The sequence below is a fragment of the Triturus cristatus genome, chromosome 5_1 (genome assembly GCF_964204655.1).
Source record: "Triturus cristatus chromosome 5_1, aTriCri1.1, whole genome shotgun sequence".
NCBI classification, from domain to species: domain Eukaryota; kingdom Metazoa; phylum Chordata; class Amphibia; order Caudata; family Salamandridae; genus Triturus; species Triturus cristatus.
The window spans coordinates 185,705,624-185,723,096 of NC_140587.1; positions in this window are offsets into that span (position 1 = coordinate 185,705,624).

Genomic DNA, 17,473 nt, shown 5'->3' on the forward strand with positions numbered 1-17,473 from the left:
CCTGCGCCATGGTGCGGGGCATTTACAAACGTGACACATCTCCCAGATGCGTCACGTTGTAAAGCCCTGCGCCACATGTAGGCGTTCCAGGGCAGGTGGGGGCGTTCCGGCGCAGGAACGCCTCCTCAAAGTGGCTGAGTGAAATCTACAAGATTTCACTCAGTCACTTTTAGGCCCATGCTGCGTCAAAACCCTGCACCTGCTTGAAGAAGGCGTAAGGATTGACGCAGCATTGTACAGATAGGGCCCCCCAGATCATTGCTGGAGCTACGTCGCGCTTGCGACGCAACTCCAGCAATGCGCCACTTTTCGGCACAGATGCGTCACGCATCTGTGCCGTTTTTGCCCCATGGTGCGCCGCATTATTAATGCGGCGCATCCATGGTGGCGCAGCTGTGGCGCATAATAACTGGCGCATCCCTGCTGATATGCAGGGATGCGCCAGTCATCATAAATCTGCCCCAATGTTTTTATTTTACAGCCAGTCTACTGCCTGACTCCATTGGTACCTGCTGCTTCAGGCTCCTCTTGAGATATTTAGGTGAGGTGAAAATCATGAGAGTCACGTCTGGTCCAGAAGCACTAGCAGGAAGGGCTCTACAATTCAGGATCTTCCATTCTGCCACATCTCTATAAAACAGAAAGCGTAATTGATAAAGAGGGGAAGATGGGGTGGAGGCCTTTCTATAGGCAAATGGGGAGAGGAGTTGGCCTAACGGCTAGGGCGCTCGACTTCGGACCTGGGGAACTGGGTTCCAGTCTCGGTAATAATGCTGAACATCCTGTGATTCTGGGCAAATCACTTAGGGGCATATGTATCAAACTCCCCTTTAGCGAATCCTAATTTGCGAGATTTTGCGATTCGCAAATTCAGATTCGCTAAACGGGATGTATAAAATAAATCGCTAATCATTTGCGATTCCTTAAAAATCGCAAATAATTCGCAGAATCCCGTATAGCGATTTCTTAATAGCGAAATTCGCTAATTAAGAAATCGCAAAAACGGGAATCTGCAAGCCTGGTGAAGGCTGATGACATCACAAACAGGAAACTGTAGTGATTGCCTGCACCTGCTCACCTGAGCCACACCCAGAGGCTGCTTGTGGAGTGTGAGGAGGCTTTCCTGGAGACAGCAACCAGCAATGGATCCCAAACAAAACCAGCAGGGCAAAGATGCAGAAAAAAGAAAGAGAAAACACAAGTTTTCAGAAAAGGAGCAGGAGTTCCTCATTGAGGAGATGGTCTGCAGCCATGAGCTCCTCTTTGGGAAGAAGGCACTCAAAGTCCCAGAGGCCAGGAAGAGGAAAATCTGGCTGGAAATACAGAGCAAGGTGAATGCTGTTGGAGTCACCACACGCACCATCGAGGAGCTGCGCAAGCGGTGGTATGATATGCGCCAGAGGTCCAAGGAGAGGGTGGCAGCCAGACTCAAGGATGCCAAGCAGACTGGAGGAGGACCATCCACTGCAGAGCAGCCAACCCCCCATGAGGAGCTCGTGGAGTCTACCCTCCTGCCTGAGAGCGTTGGTGGTTTGGCGGCAATAGACAGCTCCGACCCCTCATCCAGCAGACAAGGTAAGATGCATGCCAAATCACCCTGCACTCCTCCCCATCCCTTGCACACTCCCCCAAATGCGCATAGTAAACTCCCAACATGCCAATCCAGCCCAGGTCTTACAGCACACCCAGCAATGCATCATGGGACTCGTAGTACTGTGTCTGACTGTGTGTCCATGACACCATCACAATTAAATGCAACATATGTGTTTTGGGGATCAATGAATGGAAATGTGTCAGAGGTTAGCCGTCAAAGAATTGTAACTTTATTGAGTGCCACATGCAGACAGTAACAAAAACTCATGTAGTCCCCTTTACATCCACAGCACACGGCATGCCACAAGAAGACAGCGCAGGGGGAGAGGAGCCTGCAGACCCTGCGGACTCCAGCGATGAGACAGAGCAGCAGCCAATTCAGCGCAGGAAGCGCGCACATGTGCCCCCACTGCCTCCATTTGAGGACGAAGTCCCTGCAACAGGCGATGATACCGACAGGAGAGAGGGGAGTCAGGGTGTGACAGACATGCCCCGTCATGACGCACCAACACCAAGGCAAAGGGAACAAGCCATATCCAGGTCAAGGCCCAGGAGCAGCACTGCAACAGAAGGAGAAGGCACCGTGTTCTCCGGCTTGGAACAGTGCATGCTGCAGGAACAGCACCTGCAAAGCAAGGCAATGCGGTCAATAAATCGCCAGCTAGGCCGCATACATCAGGACAATCGCAACATGGTAGCGGCAATACATGAGCTCTGTGCCACTTTGAGGGACACCCAAGCTGCCAATGACAGGGCTGGACGACGTGCCAATGCACGGCTACACAATTATACAAAGGCAGTCAACCGCCTCTGCACCACCACCAGCGCACTCACACGCAGAAGCGTAACCATGCAGGTGGACATGGCACATTGCTGCCAGGACATTGCACGAGGGCTAGAGCAGGTAACCACTGCTGTGGAACAGCTGCAGACAGCCAATGCTGGTGGCAGCGCACTAATGGCCTCTGCTGAGAGTGAGGACACATCGAGTCGCAGCAGCATCACTCCAACCTTGCCAGGTGAAAGACGCCGCAGTGGCAGACAGGTAGCAGGCCAAGGGCGCACCATGGGGGGCACTCATCCTGGACGGCACCGACGGAGGTGATCATCTGCGGGGACACTGACTGCAACACGGGTGCATTTACCCGAAAAGGCTGTTTGCCCTATTACTTGTGCCTTCTCTGCACTGTGTGTACAACATGTGCTGGGGACAATTACAATTTCTTTCATGTGAAGTGTGATTAAACATTTGACACATCATCAGGCTTTGTAGTCTCATTTCCTCAATACTCACCTAAAAGTAGTTTCGTGTGATCTCAGTCCATCTCTGGCGTCCAACTCCTGGTGCTGGTCTGGCAGGGGGAGCAGGGCGCTCGTCATCCGATGTGTCTGTATCGGTCACATCAATTGTGGTGCCTTTCCTCATTGCCATGTTATGTAGCATTGCACAGCTTGCCACGATTTTACAGCAGGTCTCACTTTTATGCAGGCACCTGAAGCGGCTCTTCAGGATTCCGAAGGTTCGCTCAATGACACAGCGTGTAGATCTGTGTGCCCTGTTGTAGCTCCTCTCACTTGCATTTGCAGGATCCAGGTATGGGGTCAGGATGAAGTCGCGCACTGCATAGGCACTGTCACCTGCATGGAAAAAAACACAATAGGTGAGTCAATGTCCCCCCTCCTCAAGTGATGTAGTGGATGTATTGATGTGTGCAATGTATTTACCGAGCAGGTACCCCTCCCCAAACTCTCCAGCACTCAGACGTCTGTGTATTCCACTGTGTCGGAAGATAAAGGAGTCATGTGTGCTGCCGGGGTATTTGGCTACGATGTCTGTGATGTGATACTTAGCGTTGCACACAATCTGTATGTTGAGGGAATGGTAGCATTTCCGATTCCTGTAGACATATTCAGTTTCTGCTGGGGGTGTGATGGCCACATGGGTCCCGTCAATGCAGCCAATGACGTGGGGGAAACGTGCAATCTGGTAGAAGTCCAGTATCGTTTGCTGTAATGCCTGTTGGGTGGTGGGGAAGTAAATGTGATGTGAGAGCCTCAGTAGCATTGCATCTAGGAAGGCATGGAAGAAGCGCGAAAGTGCACTCTGTGACACCCCACCAACCACCGCTATGACCCGTTGAAAACTCCCTGACGCCAGGAGGTGCAGGGAGCACAGGACCTGCACATGTGTGGGAATTGTTTGTGTCCTGCGAGTAGGGTGCTCCAAGTGGGGTTTCAGCTCCTCAATCAGGTCCATTATGGTCTGTGGGTGCAGTCTGTACTTGTCATAGATCTCCTCTTCAGTGTTCTGGAACAGGGTGATGCGCAGCCTGAAGATACGTTCCTGTCTCATTCTCCTGTGTGCAAGGGCCCGAATACGCAGCCTCCTGGCTATCACGTACATTGCAGCCATTGTGGGTGTGTTTGTTGCATTGTGGGCTGGTTTTTGTACCTTGCACCAGTTTACCACCTGCAAGCAATTGGTGTTAATTGCGATTTCTTAAATTGCGAATTTTGTGAAATCGCAATTTGCGACAATTTCATACAAGTGTTTGCGATTTCTTAGCTAGCGATTTCTTGTTAGCGATATTTGCAACGCTAAGGAATCGCAAATTAAGTATTCGCTAGGAAATTCGCTGTTTTCTTGTTTCGCAGCCTAAGAAATCGCTAATTTAGCGATTTCTTATTTTTCTGTTTGGAAGTGTGTCATACACATGAAATAGCGAAAAATCAGTCGCAAACGCAGTTTTTTGCGATTCGCAGCGTTTGCGACTAATTTTTCCTTTCATACATATGCCCCTTTATCTCCCCATGCCTAACAAAGAATGAATGTGTGTCCTAATATAACGTAACGGGTGCTATGTAAAGCGCTCTGATACCTGATTGGATTCGGGTCAAGTTCGCGCTATATAAAACGCTGCAAAAAAATGAAAATGCCTCAAAAAGGAAAAGAGGGCATTAAAATTTACACTTTTCATTTAGCAATCGTTCAGAAAATGGTGACTTATTTGAATGCAAATACTTTCTTAGAAAAGTGTAACTTGATCAAAGGTTTCCATTATCTATCATCCTCTTTCAATGATCACACTTTTTTTCAAGCAGAGGAGTGCGGTCTCAATGGCGGAGACCAGAACTTGAAATTTGTTTTGAAAATGATATTGCAGAGCTCCAAAGCTTTCTGGGTCCATGCATTAAAGTCTTGTAGTCACATTTATACCACTGTAAAAGAATCACTATAAGGCCCAGGATGCAAAGCAAAAGTTTTCACTGGATGAACTATTCACAAATGGACCTTGGAAACCTCACATTTGACATTGAAAGGACCGTTTTTGTGAATTCAAACCTGTTCATATAATCAACCATTGCAACCTCTGACTATGAAAGACATTTGGCTTCTGTTTCACATCTCACTAATTTCTGATGTGATGCTGTGCAGAACGCATTTGCCAGTTTTCCAGAAAAATGTATTGCAGCTTTTGGACCCTTCGGTGCAGATGTAGTATCTCTGTATGCTGTTGTACCCACAATGGCTGTTGTAGTGTTAACTGAAAGTAGTTTGTGGGTGAGGCTATGATGTATATCAACAAAGTCCAAACTTACTCCAATGTGGTTAAGTTTGTAGTTGGAGTGAACACTATTCCTAAAGCAGTTAAGTTTGGAGTGGAAATAGTAAATATGCCCCATCCCAAAGTCCAACACTCTCCCCAATGGAATCTTGTTGTGTCCCTGTAGCGGAAACAGGAGATCAGCCAAATGACACTTGGATTAACTTCAGGGTTCAAGTCAAGGAGGTCCAGTCTTCCTTCACGTTTTTCAGACAACAGGGCAGTCCATCTTCTGGTTCTTCACAGGATAAGGAGTGTTCTGAGGAGGGGACTGAGGTTGCCACATTTATGCCCAGTGCCAGCCTGTCAGCGGCGGGGTAAACTCCTGACCATTCCTTAGCCAATGGGGTAAAAGTTCCCAGGGCGGACCCTACACACTTTTGCAGCACTTCCTGTGTGTTCTACTTCAAACTATTACATATCAAGAGGAGAGCGAGGATTAGAGAACTAGTCCTTATCCCCAAGTTTAATATGTATCATCAAGAGGAACTAGTCTGGGATACATGATAATGAAGGAGCTGTATGTTTTAAGCTGCAGAAAAAGAAAATAACTTTTCTTTTTCATAAAGCCCTCACCCACCAACCTAGTTGGTGGCATGCTTCATCATCGGGCCCACCTGGTGACACCGAGTGTGTCCCTGGTGTGCTCCTACGCCTGGTTTACAGCGGAGCAGGTATTCTTACTGAGTGTGCAGTGTGGTGGTGTGATAGTGATGTTAAAAACTGTACAGTGGTCCCATTACCAGCAAGGTTTTCTTTAATGTTTGGGCCACTGGCAGTAATATAAGCAAGGCAATGGATGTCGGTGGAGTGGTAATTAAGAGCGCCTACATCCAAAAGACGATCTACATGTTTCTGCCAGGCCTTGGGTATATTCTGGCTTTCCACAGGACCTTATACTGTATGTGAAGTGTGAAATCTAAACCTTATTTGAATGTTTAGATCAAATATGTGTTGCACGCTCTAAGGTGCATTATGTGTAAGAGGGGAGTTCCCTCTCAGGGCATTCCTGTGAAGGGAAACCATAACAAACAAAACAAAACATACAGACAAACATACAAATACAATTGCAATTTTAGGCAGGATTGCTATAAATCACGCACACGTGTTGATCAGCAAGGACGCTGCAAAAACGACAGTGTAATTGCCGAAGTGGAGGCAAAATGTGGTACTACCGAGTTATGCGCTATCGTGTAAGACTGGGTGCATCATGGTGAAAGGATATGCTGTAATTCTTACACTAACGATTAGCAGGAAATGCCTCATGAGATTCCGGCAGGGGTTCGGCTGTTGGATAACATCTGGGAAAAGAAAAAGGAAACGCGGGCGGCATGATAGCCGTAGTGAAACGCTGAAAATGAAAGGCTTACCCTCGTCGTAGCAGAAGAGAGGTTCAACTCAGTACATTGCAGCTCTGGACCCGTGTGGAGACCTATTCGTCTGCTTCGGATCTCCGTGGATGAAGGCCTCGATCTGCGAGGCGCTTATGTATCCCTGTGATGGGTAGTGGGAGCAGGTGTGCTCAATCCGCATTGCGGTCTGTTGGCGAGAGTAAACGGACATAGACAACAGACGACGGAGGTCCTAGGGGTGGCCTTGCTGGATGATGTTCTGATGTTCCGTGCATGCGTCGGTCGTCATGACTACTGGGTAAACTATCCGGAATGTGGGTGTGGTTACTAGGCAGTGACGCAGGATGGATTGCGCCCGGTAACGGGAATTAACTATGTATGTTCTCATTAAAAAAGGATGACTGAAAACAGCGTTGACTTTTTAGGCGCAGGACAGGGGAACTCCCCTCTTACACATAATGCACCTTAGAGAATGCAAAACACATTTTTTATCTAAACATTGAAATAAGGTTTAGATTTCACACTTCACATACACTATAAGGTCCTGAGGAAAGCAAGAATATACCCAAGGCATGGCTGAAACATGTAGACCGTCTTTTGGATGTAGGAACTCTTAATTACCACTCCACCGACATCCATTGCCTTGCTTTTATTTGGCCCAAACATTAAAGAAAACCTTGTTGGTAATGGGACCACTGTACAGTTTTTAACATCACTATCACACCACCACACTGCACACTCGGTAAGAATACCTGCTCCGCTGTAAACCAGGCGTAGGAGCACACCAGGGACACACTCGGTGTCACCAGGTGGGCCCGATGATGAAGCATGCCACCAACTAGGTTGGAGGGTGAGGGCTTCATAAAAAAGAAAAGTTCTTTTCTTTTTCTGAAGCTTAAAGCATACAGCTCCTTCATTATCACGTACCCCCAGACTAGTTCCTCTTGATGATACATATTTAAACTTGGGGATAAAGGACTCCTCCTAGATGTAGGAGACACTTATTAACCAATTCTGTATGTGCTCCTGAGCTTGTTCAAGCTTGATCAGACCTGTGGATTCTTTTTTGTTTTTCTACCACCCTACTAGAACTAATATGGACATTCCTGCTTCACATCCAGCCCAAAGTAACAAAACATTTTCAATACATTCAGATTGACCAAAGGAGATACTTAAATTGAATCTGGTTTGGACAAATATAAGTTCTGCATCAAAATAAATGCATAAGCACGTGCCATGTTGCCCTTCAACCACCCTGGAAACACGTTGCTTTTGTAGAAGAAAAATGACAATAATGGAAGCACAGTTTAAAATGTGCATTCGAAGACACTGACACATTTTTGAGCACTTGAAAGTGTCCTTATGCTGTCATAATTGTCCAATTAGTTGCAAACTCCTTTTGAAATAAGTGGGGATTGGAAGGTTATGAGGACTATTCCAAAAGGTAACTTGTGAGTAATTTGCAAGTGTAGTTTACTATTACACTTTTGAGTACCTTTACTACTTTGGGCTATTCAAAAAATCTGAGTGTAAAAATTCTTATAAGTGTAGACTGACATGTCTGCACCCACTGAAAAAGGAGATGGGGTCAAATGTACAAGTGTACATTACTATTGCAAGCAAGAAACAATACTAATTCCAGCACCACACATGACCACCCACCAATAATAGCAACACCCTCCCATAGAAAATAATCGATATTGGGTCCTAAGAGAAAACCCCATCTAGGACATCTCCACATGGTAAAGTGTAAAGATAAAGTTTTATTAAACTTGGAAAAGGTTAATGAAAATATGTTTATGTTAAAAATTATAGTACATGAATTTGATATATTTATTTTAAATAGAAAACAAAAGACGAAACGCTACAACACTATTAAATTCATTTTGATTTAAATCTTTAAATAATTTAAATATATTAAACTAAATGTAAGTTATTTTGTTGAAATTTAAATTATAAAATAAACCTAAAGTAAAAGAAATGTTAGTTATGATACATTAATATTAAATAAAAGTAAAGCATAAAATTCATTTAAAATAGTGTCATTATATTTTAACAAAATTTAATGTTAAAATACTTTTACATTTGAAAAGGTCATTAAAATAGGTTATATTACATAATAAATATGTATTATTTTTAGATATTTGTCTCAACTTTAACTTATATTTATTTAGATTTTTAACTCTTCAATAATTTAATTTAACCTAATTTCTTATGGAGTTTTATTTTCAGTCCCTTCCTCTGTTATTTTGTAAGAGATGGTACTGCAGTATCAGTGGTTGGCCAAACCAACCCAGCCCTCCATTCTTCCAAGGTGAGTAAATTGATTATTATTAATTTGGGCAGTAGTAAAATCTCCTATTTACAGTGTTTGGAAAAGGCAGAAGAAGTGTGTTGTGAAGCACTATAAATGGCAGAAGCGTATCATTCAGTGTGTTGGTCTCAGGTCACCACCATTTTGCAAATCATATATGCTGTCAGTAAAACATTGCCAAAATTTAAAGCCCTTTATTTCACCAATGTGTTTCAAAAGTAGAACACATCAATTCCGAGACGTGTGCTCAATTTTATAGTATGTTAATATCACCATGAAGTTGTATGTTGTCAGTATTATATTTTAATTCAGTGTTTATCTATTTAATAAGCAAGAATGCTCTCAGTCAATACAGGCTTTCAATTGACCAAATTAATATTTCAGTGTCTGTCACTACAGAAGACTATAGTGGTCATTTAGATCCTGGTGAGAGGCCCACAGGGCCAGGTCAGTGGAGCTTATAATTTTCACTCCCCTTATGGAGACCGGTCACCAAATTTAGAGATCTAAGCCAAAGAAGCAGGGATCAGTGCACCTACAGTGGAGACATCAGTGCAGCAGCTCCACTGAAGGCACTGAAAAATGCAGAGCTTGACCATGTTTGTTTAGTCGCCTTCGCAATTTTTATTTTTATTTTCCAGAAAAAAGTTCTCAAAGCCAGTTTTGGTTTCTGGAAACTGAAAAACAATGGCGGTGATGCACAGGGATCGTCATTCCTATTCATGGGGCCATTGTGTGCTTTCCAATTCCGGAACCACCATCTCTACCTGGGACTGTCATGCCCCAGATAGCATTTCAGAGTGAGGAGTGTGAGTGGCAGTTGCTCCACTCTAAATAAAACTGGAGACGGGCCTTGAGGCAGAAGCACCGTCAGGTAAAAGGTTTACATCTGGGGAGCCAGTGGAAACTCTCTTAGAGATCACAGTGCCTCCCCCAACTCCAGACGAAGCGAGCAAGCTTGACCCTGTCAAATTCTAAATGACCTCCTGAACTTCTACTGCCAGCTTTCCTACATTAGTTTATTGCAGTTGAGAGTGTTCTGAGGATCGAAAGAAGCATTATTACATGAAGCATCTTATCAGTTCCTGTTGAACCACAGCAAGGTATTCATGGATCTGTTTGAAAGATACCCACATCTTTTTATGAGGGTCTCACATTGCAGATAAGCACTCACCCATGGGTGTTAAAGAAAGCTGCTTCTCATCAAAATTGCTCTTCTTTAACCAGGGAATGTTTTAGTTGTGTCTGTAGAGACTGAACACAGGCTCACCTGTAGAACTCAACAATAATGTTTATCTCATGCACAGAGTTGGCGCCTCTCCAGGATGCTTCTTGTAGATTACAAATCAGTCCTCTCTTTTCATAAGGAAGGAAGGTCAATTGGCTGACATTTGGAGCCCACTTCTCAATCCAGGGTACAGGTGGGAGCAGGTCCAGTCCCTCAGGTCGCCAAACAGTTCACAGAGGTCCAGTCCTCTTCTGTTCTTCTGCAGGTTCCATAAATGTTCTGATGAACTATGGGTGAGGTATCACTTTTGTGGGATTAACTAGCTGGTTATTGTGGGTGGATTCTGGACACTCCCTAACCAAATGAGAAAATAGTTTCGAGTGGATCCCTCTTCACCATTGCAGCGCATCCTATTTGCCTTACTGCAAACTATCTCAATGTGCATTATTCTGATTAGAATCCAAAATATCAGCACTCTTCTTCCCTTCGTGGTTTCTTGTGTCTCAGGGGTGGGTTTAGGGAAATGAGCATTCCTCACCTCAACCCCTTCAACGTGGTTCTGTGACCCGCTTTCATTCCCACTAGGCTGGTACTAAGTAACCCCGGGTGGCGTACTCTGCTCCACCAGTGGAGTGTGTGGAGTTTTACCAACTCTACGCTCTGCTGGGAATGCAAAGTGGAGGCAAAACTCTGACTCAGTGGTGGCGCGGAGTACATCCCTCAGCCCCTGTGCCATCATGCCCAAAAAAAAGGGTAAAAAAACCCACTTACCTGCAGTCTCGCGTCTGCGGGCCACCCTCCTCCTTGCCGTGGTGCCTCCTCGTTGCCACCGTCCACCGCCTCATTGCTGGTCAAAACCCCCTACGTTTTAGGGCTGCCCGCAGACTCGCGAGAGAAAGTCATTGTTTTTTTGTGCCCTTTTTAAAAACAAATCGGTGAGACTGGGGCGGAGCGGAAGTTCCACTGAGGTTTTTTTTTAACTCCGTGGAACTCCTCAGAGTGCCACTCCGCATACTCTGCCCAGGCTTAGTATTAAGCTGGCTACTGTGGGCCCTGGAAATGAAAGGTTCCTTTTCCAGGTCTCCATTTACACTTAACTATGAATGGACAGGCTTCACCATGGTGCCTTTATGTTAACGAATGTCCTGAACCTCCCCTGCTGCCCATCTTGAGGTATGAAGAGTCACTTCCCACAATGTCTCACACCCAAATATTGCAGCTAAAATACTTACGCTATTGCTTTTGATCTGGGAGCACCTTTCCCACCTCATTAAGGGGAAACACTCACAGTGGTCAGCTGCTGGCATGCTAATTCTGCAAATTAGCCTATTGCAGGTTCAGGCAGTCAGAGTCTAACTTTGTAAAAGTTTATTTTCCAAAATATGTATTAAAGTGCTGACTGCATAATTGAGTGGGGTTTCTAATATATATTACAATAATTGTTGAATCATCTCTGTAGCCTATCCCGAACCAGAGTTAACAGAAATTGTATTTTATTCTGATCTTTAACTTCCCTTATAGGAATAGCTACAGACCTTTATGGTGACTATTGCTTATGAGGTTGTCACTGTAGGTACATGCCAACACTAGATTCTTGTGTGTACCACTTTTAAGTACTAGGCACCCTGCCATGTTGTCTACTTTCTAGTTAAGTAGGGTTCTTTCCTGTCAAAAAGGGTTCTTTTGACAGGTTTGCTGTAGGTTTTAAAGTTGCAGTAGTCAATTAGACAAGTAGGCCTGAAGACATATTTTATTTGTTAGCCTAGTGGATAGCACACCATGTGCTGCAGTCCACATGCAACATTCAACTTTCCATGCTATTTGTGTATTTTCCTGAACCATATCCTGTGGCTTTACTGAAAAGGTAAATACTCCAATTGGGGATTGGCCAGTGTTATCATGTTTTATAGGTGAGAGCCCATAAACTGGGTCCTGAACAGCAGTGCCCAAGTGTGCAGGGTAAAAAAAACAGCAACATCAGTCAGCATAAATAAATGGATGATCATAGAAGAAATTGAATTTTCTCACTGTCATCACTTTAGTAAAGGGTTTTCTTACAGTAATCACTTTGATAAAGAAACTGACACAGAAAAATGTTGCCAGCAAAAATAATACTTATAAACTGTCAAGGAAAAGTAAAAAAAGAATTAAAAACACCACTTGTGAAACATTAATGGGAAACATAAATATAACCCCGTAAAATTCAACAGTCAATAAAATAATTAAATTAAACATTGGCAAAGTACACAGGTCTGAACTTGGCAAGCTGGTGACGTGATTACATATATTTTTATTTTTTATTGCAATTCTGTGCCACAAAAATAAAAGAAAGAAAATATTCCGTATTTTAAACTTGGTGGACAAAATGAACATTTTAATAAATTAACAATCACATGTGATTCTCATAGTCCTGTATAAGTGCTGGCGAGCAGGCATGTGTACTCAGAACAGTTAGAGACCATTTTAGTTTCAATACATCAAAGGAACATATGCGTCTTAATGCAAACAAAAAGTCACCAATAGCTTTGAAATACTATAACCTGAAACAAAGATAAAAAAAAATAATAATGAAAAAAGATATAACATGGAAAGTAAAAACACTGTCAATCAATCAATCAATCAATCAATCAATCAAAACATTTGTAAAGCGCAATACATACCCGCTAGGGTCTCAAGGAGCTGGGGGGGGGGGGGCTGCTACTGATCGAACAGCCAGGTCTTGAGTGTTCTCCTGAAGGTCAGCAGGTCTTGGGTCTGTCGTAGGCTCAGTGGGAGGGTGTTCCATGTTTTGGCAGCAAGGTGGGAGAAGGATTTCCCGCCGGTGGTAGTTCTTCGGATGCTCAGGACGGTGGCTAGTGAGAGGTCGGCGGAGCGTAGCTGGCGGTTGGGGATGTAAAAGGAGAGACGACTGTTGAGGTAGGCAGGTGTGGTCTTGTGGAGTGCCTTGTGTGCGTGGATGAGGAGATTGAAGGATATCCTCTTGTTTACGGGGAGCCAGTGCAGGTTTCTCAGGTGGGGGGTGATGTGGCTGTGGCATGGTACGTCGAGGATCAGTCGTGCCGAGATGTTTTGGATGCGTTGCAGTCGTTTGGTGAGCTTGGTCGGGGCTCCTGCGTAGAGGGCGTTTCCGTAGTCGAGTCTGCTGCTGAGGAGGGCCTGGGTGACTGTCTTTCTTGTATCTGTTGGGATCCATTTGCAGATCTTGCAGAGCATGTGGAGGGTTTTGAAGCATGAGGAGGAGACGGCGTTGACTTGCTTGGTCATTGAGAGCGTTGAGTCTAGGATGATTCCCAGGTTGCGTGCGTGGTCTGTGGGTGTTGGGGCTGTCCCCAGTGCTGTCGGCCACCAGGAGTCGTCCCAGGCTGAAGGGTTGGAGCCGAGGATGAGGACCTCCGTCTTGTCCGAGTTCAGCTTCAGGCGGCCTTGGCTTTGGCGGTGATGGGGTCCTTGGTGAGGGAAAGGATCAGTTGAGTGTCGTCGGCGTAGGAGATTATGTTGAGGTCGTGTTGTGGGGCGACGTGTGCAAGCGGGGTCATGTAGATGTTGAACAGTGTTGGGCTGAGGGAGGAGCCCTGGGGTATGCCGCGGATGACCTCGGAGGCTTCGGATCGGAATGGGGGAGGTGGACGCTCTGGGTTCTGCCTGAGAGGAAGGAAGTGGTCCATTCCAGAGCCTTGTCTCGGATACCTGCGGCGTGGAGGCGTGCGCGTAGTGTGCGGTGGCAGACGGTGTCGAAGGTGGCAGAGAGGTCTAGGAGGATGAGTGCTGCAGTCTCACAGTTGTCCAGCAGGGTCCTGATGTCATCGGTGGCAGCGATGAGGGCGTTCTCGGTGCTGTGGTTGCTGTGGAACCGTGACTGGGAAGGGTCCAGGATTCTATTTTTTTCGAGGTATTGGGTTAGCTGTTTATTGACGATTTTCTCGATGACTTTGGCCGGGAAGGGGAGCAGAGAGATGGGCCGGAGGTTCTTGAGGTCTCTTGGGTCTGCCTTGGGTTTTTTGAGTAGAGCGTTGATCTCGGCGGGTTTCCAGCTCTCTGGGAAGGTCGCGGTCTCGAGGGAGAGGTTGATGACGTTGCGCAGGTGGGGTGCAATGGAGCTGCTTGATTTGTTGAAGACGTGGTGCGAGAAAGGGTCTGATGGAGAACCGGAGTGGATTGTGCTCATGGTCTTGATGGTGTCATCAGGCTAGCAGGGGGTCGTGGTCAATGATGTGAGGAGAGTCTGTTGTGTTGCTGTCTGTTGGGGCTGTCTGGGTGTTGAAGCTGTCATGGATTTCTGCTATCTTGTGGTGGAAGAAGGTGGCGAGGGAGTCGCAGAGGGCTTGCGACGGTGGGATGTCGTTGGTGTTGGAGAGTTCCTTCACGATGTTGAAGAGCTCCTTGCTGTCGTGTGTGTTTTTGTCGAGGCGGTCTTTGAAGGAGGTCCTCTTGGCAGCCTTGATGAGGTGGTGGTGGTTGCGGATGGCGTTCTTGTGTGCTGCGATGCTGTCCGGGGTCTGTTCATTGTGCCGTTTCTTCTCTAGCTTCCGGCAGGCTTGCTTGGAGGTTAGGAGTTCTGGGGTGAACCAGCTGGCCCTCTTGCTGGTGTCTCTGTGGGGGGTTTCTTCAGCGGGCGAGGGTGTTGGCACAGTCCTCGATCCAGCGTCTGAGGCTGTGGGCAGCGTCGTCGGTGTTGGAGGGTAAGGTGGGTGGGCAGAGAGCGAGGTTGGCATGAAGTTGATCTTTGGTGATTTTCCTCCAGCAGCGGTGGGGGATCTGTTGGGTGCGGTGGTGTGTGGTGGGTTTATGGAATGTGAAGTGGATGCAGTGGTGGTCGGTCCAGAAGAGTTTGGTGGTGTGGCTGAAGGAGACGTGCGGGCTTGAGGAGAAGACGGGGTCGAGTGTGTGGCCGGCAGAGGTGGTTGAGGTCTTTTTTGGTGGGAGGTTTGTCGGTTCTGAGGCTGGTGTAGCTGCAGTTCGGGCAGGTGAAGGGACCATGTGTGCATTTCGGGGCAGCATTGAAGCAGGTGTGTGTTCGTCTGGGGTTGAGAGCATGCAGAGTGCTGGCATCGTAGTGGCAGCATTCCTTGTGGCGGGTGCGGCGACCAGGGGTTCTGGTGCTTAGCACGGTCCAGGCGCCGACGGGCACAGACGTGCTTGCCTTAGGTGCGGCCGCACAGCAGCCAGCATATATGTGGAGGTGGGAGGGAGGAGCAGCTGGGAGGTGGGAGGGAGGAGCAGCAAATGGGTAGTCAGGGGAGCTGGGCCGCATGGGAAGCAGTGGCGGGAGCGGAGCTGGACGACGAGGGCACAGAAGGTAAAGGCTCAGGTAAGGGGGCAGCGAGAGTTACAGAAGGAAAAGCGGACACAGGATTACCGGGGCAATGAGGGAACAGAACACAAATCAAACTTAAACTCAGCGAGGGGAGCAGGGGGAGAACAAGGAACACAGAGCAGGTGCAGGCAATGGGGGAGGACAGAGAACAGCAGTAACGGGCACAGAGAGACGGTAAACAGTACAGGCGATACGAAGAGAAAACAAACAACTCAGCGAGGGGAGCAGGGGGAGAACAAGGGGCACAGAGCAGATGCAGGCAATGGGGGAGGACAGCGAACAGCAGTAACGGGCACAGAGAAGGGGTAAACAGTACAGGCGATACGAAAGAGAAATCAAACCTAACTCGGCAGCGGCAGACCCACAGGCGGTGCTGTGCGGCAGGGGAACGACGTCGCTCTGTCCAAGTAAGTATGAGCACGGATGATCTCGCTCTGTAGCACACTTCCTTTTAGCTGGATGTGCAAGTGATCAGGTAAAATGTTGTCATAGTGCAAGAAAACCAATGGTTGAAATGGGCTAACCCATTGACCTTTGGTGTATGCTGTGGGGTGGGAGTGTGGGCAGAAGCAAAATGTGAATGACAGTTGAACAGTCCAATGGATGAAGAATTCTTTTAGGTATGTATATGTGTGTGCATTTTTTCATTTATGATTATTTTTGGTAACATCAGGTTAGCAAGATAGCTAAAGCTGATGAGCCCAAGGATGTAGCCTTACGGCTAGAGCAGTCGGCGGCAAAGCTGGGAAACCCGGTTAGAGTCTCGGCAAAGACGCTCAACATCCTGTGATCTCTGGACAAATCAATTAATCTCCCTGTGCCTAACAAAAATGAATGTGTCCTTGTGTAACGAAACTGGTGCTATGTAAAGCGCTCTGATACCCGATATCTTCAGGTCTAGTTCGCGCTATATAAAACTAAAAAAAAAAAAACCCAATGAAAAAATATGGCACTATTGTTACATTAAGTACTCATTGGGAAGGAAGAAACTAGCAAATATGCCATAACAATTAAAAGGCTTTTTCATAAAATCCACATATGTAAAACAAAAACAAAAATTAAAACATCAACTGATCAAAGTATATAGTCATGCTAAAACCTCAGGTAAAGCATGTTGTGCAAGTTTAAATGTAAATATTAGCAGCCATGTAGCACCAGCACTATCTCTAGAAGGCATTCCCTCATTTGCATTGGGTGTGGCCTCATGCAAATGAGGAAATCTATTTGCCTCTGACCTGTGCCATATTAGGAAACGTGGGCGCAAAGACACTGTCAGGAGGCGCACTGAAAGTGTGCCATAAAAAAGGTGGCGCACCCCCTGATGGCAGACCTGTCAAGGGATGAAAGGGGGTCTCAGTGTACCCCCAAACATCCTCTTGCAGGTGGGTGCAGTTGCTCACTGCACCTGCCTAGAAAGGGTACCTCTAATCTATTTTGAGAGTGCAGGCATGTTGCCACCTACACAGTGAAACATGAAGCAGCTTTGAAACAGCCGCTCTGTATTGTACTTGAATGCGCTGCTGCCAAGGCATCACAAGTTCACAGCTGCCAACATAATAGGGTACGCTTTCCTTGTTCTGAAGGTGGGAAAGAGCACACATATCATAATATGGGCCCTGGTCATAATCTCAATTTTCCTGAACCTGTAGACCTGGGAAAAAAAGGCTGCACCAAAGAGGATCTCACCTGCTAAACAAAAGCCAGGACTTCAGAAACAAAGAACTGCTCCTCCTGTAAAAGTCATAAAGAGAGAGCCAATGAGCTGGACCTGCTCCAACCTATGCCAAGGATCAGTGAGTTGACACCAAGGGCTAGTTAGCCTGCCTTCAGTTAAGCTCAAGGAATGCAAATGCTAAGACAGCCCTGCTTCTGCAAAGTGCCCAGCTGACCAGTTACATCTGGGCATCTGGATTTGTCCTGGACCCCGCTGGTGCAGACCAGGAGAGCGAGTCCTAGACCAAAAGAGGTGCCACCAGATCATTGACCCTTGCGTGGTGGTAGGGTGTATTCAAAGATAATGTTTTGTGAAAAAGAACCAGAGGCTACCACACTACCGCTACTCAGCTC